Genomic DNA, 11,329 nt, shown 5'->3' with positions numbered 1-11,329 from the left:
GGTTCTTTTCCCTCTTGCAAGGATAATCAAGCTGAAAAATTTTTCTTTTTTTTTTTTTTTTTTTTGGAGGAACCGGTTGGCAGGATTCCAGAGATGCCACTGTGTCATTGCCAATCCCTCGGTGGCTCCAATCCAACTGCTTGAATTCAGCACTTTTCCCCTCCCACTGCTATAATGTGGCCTTGCTAAGATAATGTATCTTTTTGGAGATAAAACGCACGTCTCAGCGCTGATATTGATGTGAAGTTTACTCTATTTTTTGAGAGCTCCTTGTTCTTGTTTTCTCGCATCAGGGACTACAATGCGTACTGTAGCTCATGCATGAAAGCTCAATCTAAAGAGTTTTTGCAGGCCGCGAGTTCCCTGGCTGCTCCAGTAAGAACCGGATACATTGACCTGTGGTTGCAGGAGCCATGGAGCATCAAAACAGGGCAAATTCTGCCTGAATTATTCATATATTATATCTCGAAGCACACTGACTTGCTTTTTGGGGGCAGTAACTGGATTTAGATTCTCTTAATGCACTCTGCAGCTTCAGCCAGCCAGTGAACAGCAGTGACTCACCCAAGCTGTTTAGTTAGTTAGTTAATCTTCTTATGGATTGGCATGGTTATTTAAAGGGATAGTTGTCATCATTTACTCACCCTCATGCCGTTCCAAACCTGTTATTACTTACTTTCTTCTGTGGAACATAAAAGACATATTTGACTTCCATTGAATGGACAAAAAAAATCACACACACGTTCTTCAAAATATTCTAATATTCCACAGACGATAAGAAGTCATATAGGTTTGAAACTACATGAATGTGAGTAACTAATGACAGTCTAAATTTTAGGTGTGTTTTTTTTAATTTTATTCTAGGAGTGTAACGGTACACGTATTAATACTGACATTTTTTTTATACAGGTTTCTTGGTTTGGCAACGGATTATCTGAATGCATGCATACTGAACAAATGCAGGGATGTTTTAACGATATGGCAAAAATATTGTATTATATTTTTCTTTAGGCAGGATCGTGATCCAAGATCTTATCATGATACTGTTTTATGTTCATTTTTAAGTTACTGAGCAGTACAGCAGGCTTACATGGTAACTAAACAAAAGAAAAAAGACCATTTAACAGTCATTCACAATCTAATTTGAACATGTCGCACACCTCTAGTTTGAACTACTTCACGTGGAACGTCTGTGTGTGTGTAGTAGGGCTGTGTGATGAATCCAAATTGTATTAAAATTGCAACTTGAACATATAGAAAGCACCATTTCTCCACCATGACACCCCCCTTAGAGAGCAATAGGGCTGTCAAAATGGCTGAAAAACTAAATTCAAATTTTGTACTTAAATATTATCAAAATTTGAATTATATTCGAATTTAAAATGCATAAGTTCAGTTAGGGTGAAGAAAAGCTTTTGGATTCTCTCCTGAGGCCACAAGAGGGCGCATCGAGCAAAATATTACTAATGCACGTTTATTCAAAGCAAGAAATCATGACTGTGAAAAAAAGTGCATAATGTTTATAAACCAATTATAATTAATTAAGTTGCTTAAACCACTATAAACAAAACCAACATCATGTATGTATTCATAGTAGGGCTGCATGATAAATCAAAATGGAATCGAGATCGCGATTCGACAGAAGCTGCGATTGTCATGCGTATCTTTCAGTGAAGCACGGTTCTGTGATCAGCAGTAAATCTCCATCCAGAGGCCAGAGGGCGCTCTTGCGCTGAAACTCCAAATATGCCTCGCAGAAGAAACCCAGAAAATGCCTATCGCTGCAGCTGAATAAACAGAAGATTCAGCTGCTTTCATTGATTCAACGTGACTAATAAACACACGACTACGGCAATATACGGTTTATCTGAGTTCTTATTATAATTTTCTTTAAAATAAAGTATATTTATAATGCAATAATAAAGCCTTTATCACTGCTTGAATACTATGAAATACGTCCCTTATTCTGTGTAAGAAGCCACATCATCTCACAGAAGGATTTATTTCAAACACTCGACTGACATTATGAAGTGAGTTTTGAGTAAAAATGTTATTAAATGTGGTATTTTCACATACTTTCACATGGAGCAGCATTTACTTCACAGAGCCGTAGTTCACTGAGAAGCTATGCAAACAGCTGTCATTATCGCGAACGATTTCTTCGATTTTATAATCGCGCAATAAAATCGTCTGCGATATTTAAAAAAAAATTTTTTTGCTTAACTTTTCAGTGAACTACGGCTAAATTCTGCTCCTTCTGAAAGCACGTGATGATGATTTCCTGCTGATTACAGAACCAGCATTACTATCAAAATGTGCATGACAATCACATTCGATTAATCGTGCAGCCCTAATTCATAGTTTAATACAAAGGGCCGAAAACCAATCACACAGAATACATTTTTCATTTAAAAACACGAGTTGCAGTGAGATGGGGAAAACCCCCCGCCATAAGTCTCTATAGTTTTTTCAAAGTTGAACTTACATTCATTTTACATGGCTTTCTAAACATGCCGCTCTTTTGTGCGAGACGCAAGTGCAACGGTGATAGATGTCCCTCTAGACTGTTTTATATTTGAAGACAGAGCCATTGTTTAGTCAGTAAACTACTGCTTAATAAGAAAATAATTTTATGGTGTTTTTTCCCTGCTGTACCGTAAACATAGCGATCTGTAATTTTTAAACTCAGATGTATACAGAAATGTCATTTTTGTGTACCAATTCACCCCTATTTAATACACTTTAAATCCATCCAGCCACTTTAAGTGAATGAATCCTAGCCAGGCCTGTTTTTCTGCGGAATACCTGGGTGGTAATCTATCTGTAACCCACCAGTGTGTCCCTTATATTCTCCCCTGCTTGCTCCTGTTATTGCTTTATTAATCGATGTGCTCTGATTTGTTTCTCAGGAATGCCTGCAGCGTCTCTGAAGACTCACCTGTGGATCCTGTGCTCAGGCGAGCAGAGCCACTTTTGATGAGATTGTGGAAGGACCACACTGTCAACCAGAGGTAGGATGGGAGCCGGTCAGGGTTTATTGCTTTACCAGTTGGAACGTTGTTGTGTGGCTTTGCTGTTTCTTGTAATGTGCTTGCACCAGCTGCATGTCTGTCAAAGGACAGAACACCGAGTAAACAAAATTTACAAAGTCCTATAGTGGTCAGATGGTTGCCGTAGTCACATATAGTCATTTTCCCATGCCTAATTTGCGACTTATAGGGGCAGTGTGTCATTTTTATTTTACGTAAAAGAATAAAAAATATTCACTAAACGTTGTTGTTTTAAATCTGAACGACTTATTTTCTTCATATGAAGAGTTCATTTGCAAAAACCGATAACTGAAATCAAGTTTTTTTTTTTTTTTGCGCGTTCCAAGTAATATCAATCAAACTGCAGTTGGGTTGTTTTGTTTAAGTAATAATAACTTAAACAAATACAGGTAATTTACCAAATTTAAGTTCATTGAAAGTATGTTTTTTTACATATTAAAAGTTTGTTTTATACGAAAAGCAGATAACTCCAACAGTCGTTTTTTTGGCAAAAGCAGATAACTCCACATTTCATGTTTTAGAGTTTAAAAAAACACTCGTTTAATCTTTGTAATCTTCTCAGATGACAATGTAGATGCTTGACAAACGTTGTTGTTGATCATTAACTGTATGGATGTGATTACACGCAATACATGCAGCTTTTCCCTCACCATTGTAACGCGCTGCTTTTGCAAGGTTCCGTGAAAATGTTTCCGCTTTTATTTCCCTTTTTTACCCTGAAGAAGATATCACAGGTTCATCAAGTTCGTCGAAATTATCCATCCTCGATCACTTTTAGTCAGCTTTGATGAAACTCCTCTCAGCTAGCACGTCTTTTCAAAGTGAAATTAGCCTTGTCACCTGACCTGAATACAGCGCGCTGATTCGCTAAAATGGACTTATCGGCTTCTGTTCAAAAACAACAAGGGCGCTTGTCAGCTTCTGCAGTAAAACGTGAACTCGCGATGCCTTGAAAGTGGACAAAACCGGCTTGTTTGACAAAACGTGTTTAGGGTTCAGATCGCTCTATATGTGGAGAATAATGCACGGCAATCAGCTCTTTTTTTAAAGTGCCGTTTATCGGTTTTTGCAAATTAACGCTTAATATAATGAAACTCAGTGGGGTCCAAAATAGGGGTGAAACGGATCGCAGTTGATATGTGATGCGTACAGACCAGGCCCTACGATTCAACATGCATGTGATGCACTTCACTTAGAGTGAAAGTTTATCATTTGCATGCATTTCTTAAGTTTTGCCAATTTAAACATTCAAGTGATTTTTTACCGGCCAGCACAAACTGGAAAGTTAGCTTTGGTGAACTGTTTCGAACTAATGAAACAAACTCCAAACGAACTTCAGTTTGGCCAGATTTTGTTTGAAATGACAGCACACCAGTCCTTTCTTTGACTTCGCTGGAAGTATATCAGGGACTTTAGTTTGCAGGTATGATTTCCTGGCCACGCTCTATTGTTCTATTAATAAAAAATGGCAAATTGCTGCATTCTATCTGTGTTTTGTTAGTAGGTCTTTAAGGGGAATTCTGTAGAGGCCTATATTAAAGTTCATCTTTGGAATCGAGATTTGACAGGGTTTGAAGCATCATGTATGAAGCATTTCCCTTCTGCATTCAAAGAGAGGCAGAAAGGCACATGAGTCACACTAATGGCAGGTTCCAGTGTTTCTGATTTCTGAAAGATTTGGAGAAGAGCCCGACTGTATCCCTCACGCGGCTCACATTCCTGCCTGTGGGAATGCATGAAAAATGAAACCTTGGCAAATCTTAACAAATTGAAATTCTGCCAATCTGTTGTTTTTCTGCGAGCTGTATTTGGTCATTTAGGTTAAAATGCCTCAAATTGTCACTGCTAAACATTTTCAGATGTTTATATAACGTACCTGCACATACATGTCTCATACAGCTACTTAGGGCCTGATGGTGATGTGATGCTCACGGGCAGCATTGTTCTTTACATCAACTCCTCTTTTGTTTTTCACCTTATGTAAGTGAATGTGGAAGATGAATTATAAACTTTCATAAATAATTGAGAGCCATCGGCAGAAGTTAATTTATTAATAGGTGAAAAGGGAATTGCTCTAGATCTGTAGAGATGGGCAAACATGAGCTTGTCTAAGTTTCATGAAGCACAGACGAGTTATTTCCTCTCATTAATAAAAAGTGTGATTTTAGATTAGATTAGATTAGAAATCTTTATTGTCCACACATGTGGAAATTCATCTTCGGCCCCGCCAAAACATATAGGACTACCACAAATACACTTAACTTCACAGTCCAATACAACAGACACACAAAACACAGTTCAAGAACGTCTTGCCCCAAGGATTACAGACACCTGAGACATAAAAGCAGTATATAGAAATTAGGCTAATAGTACTAAGACCATAAGTAGATCATTAATAAATAAATAACTAAATGATATTAATAAATAAATAACAGCAATTAGTTACATAATATACGTAAACCTAATTATAAATCATTTATTTAATAAAGTAATGGCAGATGGTATAAAAGATTTCTTGAAAATATTTCTTGTTGCTATGGGTGCCCTGTATCGTCTGCCTGAAGGAAGTTTTTCAAATTCATGTTGGAGAGGGTGAGTGGAGTCCTGAACTATTTGTGAGGCTTTCCTCCTGGTCTGGTTTGTATACAGTTCCACCAGCTGCCTCTGGGGGTCCAATATGATCTTACTGGCTATATTAATAATCTTTGTAATCTTACTTTTGCTTCTAGCCCCCAGATTCCCATACCAGCAGGTGATGTTATAGGAAATAATACCTTCCAGCAAACTGGTGTAAACCATCCTCAGGATTCCCTTACTCATATTAAAACTATTTCGTTTCCTCAAAAGAAACAATCTTTGGTTTGCCTTCTTATAGATACAGTCTGTGTGCTCAATAAAATGTAAGATACAATCTAGGATAATCCCTAGATATTTAAAACTATTTACAATCTCAACATGTCGGCCCCCAATTATGATCGGCTGACATGTAGGTTGCCCTTCCCTAGTAGTACTGACAACAAGTTCCTTGGTTTTAAAAGCATTTAGTGACAGAGCACTCTCCTCGCACCATGCCACCAGGCGGTCTATATGCTCAAAATAAGCCCTCTCTAAATCCCCCTTTCCTCTGGCCATAAGACCAACCATAGACATGAGATCGGCATCCTTAAACTAAAATTACTTTCACAAATCTGCATTTCATTTATATACATAGAAAACAATGCAGGTGATAACACACAGCCTTGGGGGACTCCAGTGTTCAGAATAACCTCATCAGACATGGTACCCTGTACAGAGACTCTTTGAGAACGTTCAGCTAAGAAGTCCTTGATCCATAACACAAGGTGCCCATTGGTATCCAATTTTAATAGCCGATCTAATAAAATGTCAATCCTGACAGTATTAAAAGCTGAACTAAAATCAATAAATAAAATTCTAGCAAAAGCGCCAGGATGCTGAATGTGCTTGCTAATCACATGCAGCAGAGTTAACGTAGCATCCTCAGTGCCTCTCTGTGCCTTATAAGCAAACTGCAGTTGGTCAGACAAATGGGTATTTGGCAGACGCCCTAACACAACCCTTTCCATGCATTTACATAGAATGCTGGTGAGGGCAATAGGTCTAAAGTCATTAGGTGATACAGGGTTGCAGTTTTTAGGCACAGGGATAATTGTGGTTCTCTTCCAAGAAAGTGGGACAGTGTGTGTGTCAAGCAAGGTCTGAAATAGTCTAGTTTATCTACTTTCATTGGCTTTCATTTAAAATGTAAAGTGTGAACGGTTTTTCAACAGTTTTCCTGAACACGTACCCGCCTTTCATTAGTCGATCAACAATATAGGGCCCCGCCCTCGAGGAGCGCCATTGGTTCAGCCAATGTTAAAGTGTGTACAAATGGCTTACTTATATTTGTCTCTGCACATTTCTCTGTTTGGACATCTATATTTAGAGAACATATTGATGTATTGTTCCGTTCAGTTTGGTCCTTAAATTTCTTTTACTTGGTCTTAAAGTCTTAAATTTACCATCATAAAACCTGCAGAGACCCTGAAAAACAACTGACTGTGCTGTGTGGTTTAGATGAGGAGCTTTGCCCTTGTTTTAAAGCATTTTGTGTCCCATTCAGTTCATAACTAAATTAAAACGGTAGTATGACTGTTATAGACAATTTTACATGTATTATAGGGACATATATGTCAACGTATAATACAAAACTAATATAATACACTAAAAAAATGATTCACAGGACCTGTTACCACAACTTTAAAAAATGCATGGTTGCAAGTTAAAAATTCTAATTTAATAATTTAATTAAACCTTTTTAAGTTACAGACATTATTTTGTTGAGTTCAGTTGACCTAATAATGTTGATAATTCCATTAACTTAATATTGTGCGAAATTTAAACTCAAATTTCTGCGTTAATTGAATTTCTTTAAAAATTAAGTTGTAGTAACTCAATAAAATTGTTAACTTTGGAAATTGGGTAGTGGATTTCTAGTTCCCAGCATGCTTTGCTAAGGACTGGATAAGGAGAGTAAATGACTGTTATTTGTGTTATAATGTGTTATTTTATGTGTTTTTTAGTGACGGGAGTGTTAGTGTTTAATATAACATTTAAAAGATTTTGTGTTATGTTGAAGTTTTTGTGGTTGCCATTGTGCTGAAGTGAAGAGTAGACCAATTGAAGGTAAATACTACATTGACCCTATTAGCAATAATGCCAGTGACAAGTAACATCTTACTTGTTCATTAAATATACATGCTAGATAAGTTACATTTAGCATGTGCTATGATAGCTGTGGATTTGAACTGAAAAAAAGATCATATGAATTAGTTCCAGGCCCACAAATCTATTAGTTGGAGCAACTTAATCAACTTAGAAATGTGGTTGTTACAAATTAAGTTCTTCTAACTCGGTGTAGTTTGTTGATTGAACATAATTTAATCAAAAGTTATCACAACTCAAAAAATTGTTGCAAACTGTGATAATTTTTTTGTGGAGCTAACACATTATTTTTTAGAGTGAAGCTGTTAGTGCTCACATACCAACGGTGGCACTGGTGTACTTCCTCCATAATTTGCATGAATTAACGTGTTTATTAACCTTGTCTGTGCTCTCAGTGATGATTTGACATCACACCTGTCTTATCTAACATAAGAGAAAAAATGAATACAAATTGTGAGATGTAGGTCAGGTGAGCAGATTTCAGTTTTAGAATGCAAAAAAAATCCTTTCTAATATGTTTTGCTGTTTACACACACGAATTAGGCTGTGTTTCCCAAAAGCCTTCATAAGCCTAACCAATGGTCTCTATGATCTATCTACTAAGGCCTACAACACGTTTGGGAACTGCAACCTTGGTCTATGCCAGATACCAAGTAGTGGCTTGACTTTGACTCAATGTGAAATGACTCTGGAATGGCTTGGCAAGGTCTGGAGATTTTCTTCCTTTGTGGAACCTAATTTTACCCAATGAGAACTTGTGATCGTGAATCAATTCAGGTCTTTTCTGACCTGTGACTAAACACTTGATCCTTAGCTGGAGCTAGACTTGCTTGACCTGAAACACTGACTTCATTTGTGTCTGCTTTGTGTACACTATTACACACCTGTTTGGCAAGTTTAAAAAATACAATAATACAATAAAACAATATTATTTGAATTGACATTTGCATTTTTTTTTCATACCAAGTGAGGAATACAACAAGTGCTTTATCTTGCGGTTGTAGCACAAGAAGTGTCATAATTGTTCAAAAGAGTACAGGCTAGAATAGAGCTGAATGTAAGAATTATAGAAGAGGATAGTTTTTACAGAATTAGTGCATAGTATAGAAAGTGTATAGAAATATATACAATATTTTAAACAAATTAATACTTTTATGCAGCAAAAACACATTGAATTCTAAATTTAAAAAAACTATTTCAGCATTGATAATAAGAAGAAATGTTATTTGAGCACCAAATCAGCATATTAGAATGATTTCTGAAGGATCATGTGACACTGAAGACTGAAGTAATGATTATGAAAAATCTTCTTTGCAATCACTGGAATAAATTACCTTTTAAAATATAATCATACAGAAAAAAAGTTATTTTAAGTTGTAATAGTATTTCACGGTATTACTGTTTTACTGTATTTAGAGCAAATAAATGCAGCCTTGGTGAGCAGAAGAGAAATCTTTCGAAAACAGACATTAAAAAATGGCAGACTTAACAGTAGTGTGGGTATGTATAGTATTAGTGCATCAACAAGAATACAGTCAAGTGCTCATGAAAAGGATGACTCTTTAGATGCTTCTTGATAATCATAATTATATACCCATAGTGTCTGTGCAAACTAACAGTGGGCATAGTGCAAAGAACCTGCACTAACAGATGGAATCCACGCTGCATCGGCTGTGGTTTCAACAACAACAATTTTAGTAGATAAGCATATAAACAACCACAAGGAGTTTTTTTAACACTCATTAATTTGCACTCATGTAAATGCGGTTAATTATGCGCCCAAGATCATTTGCTCTAGACAATGGCGGTGCCAAGAGCACTAGACTTGTGCCGTCCTCGTCTTTTGTGTGAGTGTTTTTAAATGTAAATGCAAACCTACAACTGTTGCGGAGGGCGCCTGGATCATGTCTATGAATACTAATGAAACAGCCTTTTGAGCAAATTCACCGTGATGCTTAAACATGGTTTACTCTCTTGGTCATCCTGTTTTTGCTCTCTCTCCAGATCAGCAGTGGTCAAGGAGATGTTTGTGTCTGTTCCCATTTTCAGAATGAGTCTCTCTGTCTGGGCTCAGTATATGGCCTGTGCTGCTTTGTCAAAGGAAATGAAGGTGAGATTTCAAACAGCTGACAGCTGCATATTGGCCGGGACCTCTGATGACTGTACCCGACACACTCCAGAGTCGTCCTGCCCTGCCAAATCATCACAATTCCACGCTTGAAAGAGATTTTTTTTCTGACAAAGCAGCATCCACATAAGGTTCAGGTGGCCATGGTTTTTTTTTTTTTTTTTGCTTAGGATTTTTGCTTAGTTTTTTAAATCTGTGTGTGGTGTTTTTCTTATTTTTTACTTTCTCTTTGACCCTTTAGGACTTTTATGAGCAAATTAACTCTTACAGTATGTTCCTGTTGTGGGCGTTATTCTCCGCATCCTACTTCAGTTTACAGCCGAACTGCCAACTAGTTTTTTATGTGTGTATGTGTACACGTGCACGTCCTCGCTCAGTCCTGGTCCCTACACGCCCCTCTGTGTGTCTTGCACCACTGCCCTCTAACTGCTGATTGATCGAATCCGCCTGGAGACCAACACCCTTCTTTCATTTTCAGCACATTGGGAGACAAGAAGCAGGTTGCCTGCCAGCTCAACACAGCCTCCTTTGGCCCGCAGAGTCGGCACAGATGCAGCACAGCAAATAGAGTGGTACTTCAACCCACTTTAGCAGACACAGAGGTGCTTTAACTTTAGCTCATGTCCTTTTTGTGCGCCTTAAATGGAACAAGCACCTGGTATCGATCAGTCTCTCTCATGGGCTCCACATGCTTGCACTTTGTTGCTCGGTGCAGTCGTAATGCTACTAACAATCTCAGACATACGCACTCATTCACAATTAAACATCCCCCGGTTTTCCTGGCAGCCCCTCATGTTCCTTTCATGGTCCCAGAACAATAAGCCATCTCAACAATCTGAGTGCGCTCTCTTCACGATTCAGAGCAATCATCAGCAGGCCACATGTGCTAGCATGCTTCAAGTGCTCGAATGTTCTCCAAGTAGGGTGGAGAAAGGAGCCGTCGACTGGGATGCTTGGTGGAAATGTATTCCCCCCTGTAACGTTCAGCAGAGATGCTACCGCTGCTCTCTCGCTCTTTTCCTCAGCAGCTGCTGTTCAACTCAATTATCTGATTCGCTGAGTAGTCTGTTCTGCTCTCATAATGTGCGGTACTATTAGGAATTCTCTGCATGCTGTGGGGGGAATGAGGCCTACAGGCCTTGCCCCCGTGAGCCATCTTTCAACCCAGAGAGCTCGGCGCTGACGCAAAACAAAAGAATCTCTGCTTTTTCCACTTAACCCTCTATATATTCTTCCATTGATTCACTCTACACTTATTTCTTTCTGAGTATTATTGTTATGAGACATAATCTTTAGGATATTGCACTAACATTTTGAATTGGGTTCACTTTTCTTGCTTCATTGTGCTTCATCCAGAACACCTCAGCTTAAAGGGATAGTTCACCCAAAAATGAAAATTTGATGTTTATCTGCTTACCCCCAGGGCATC

At 38.0% G+C, this 11,329-nt stretch overlaps 1 protein-coding gene across 1 annotated transcript in view; it reads left to right on the top strand.

The window, feature by feature from the left end:
* The window catches only part of LOC107588791 (bifunctional heparan sulfate N-deacetylase/N-sulfotransferase 1-like), a 108,223-nt gene that overhangs the window by 39,701 nt on the left and 57,193 nt on the right, over window positions 1-11,329 (top strand). The window contains exon 2 of the mRNA XM_016277027.1: window positions 2,910-3,011. The gene's annotated coding sequence lies outside the window, so the exon portion shown is untranslated. The remainder of the gene's footprint in view (window positions 1-2,909; window positions 3,012-11,329) is intronic.

The sequence above is a fragment of the Sinocyclocheilus grahami genome, unplaced genomic scaffold, assembly GCF_001515645.1.
Source record: "Sinocyclocheilus grahami isolate Dianchi unplaced genomic scaffold, SAMN03320097.WGS_v1.1 scaffold107.1, whole genome shotgun sequence".
Taxonomy (NCBI): Eukaryota; Metazoa; Chordata; class Actinopteri; order Cypriniformes; family Cyprinidae; genus Sinocyclocheilus; species Sinocyclocheilus grahami.
This window is presented reverse-complemented; position numbering and strand designations above follow the sequence as displayed.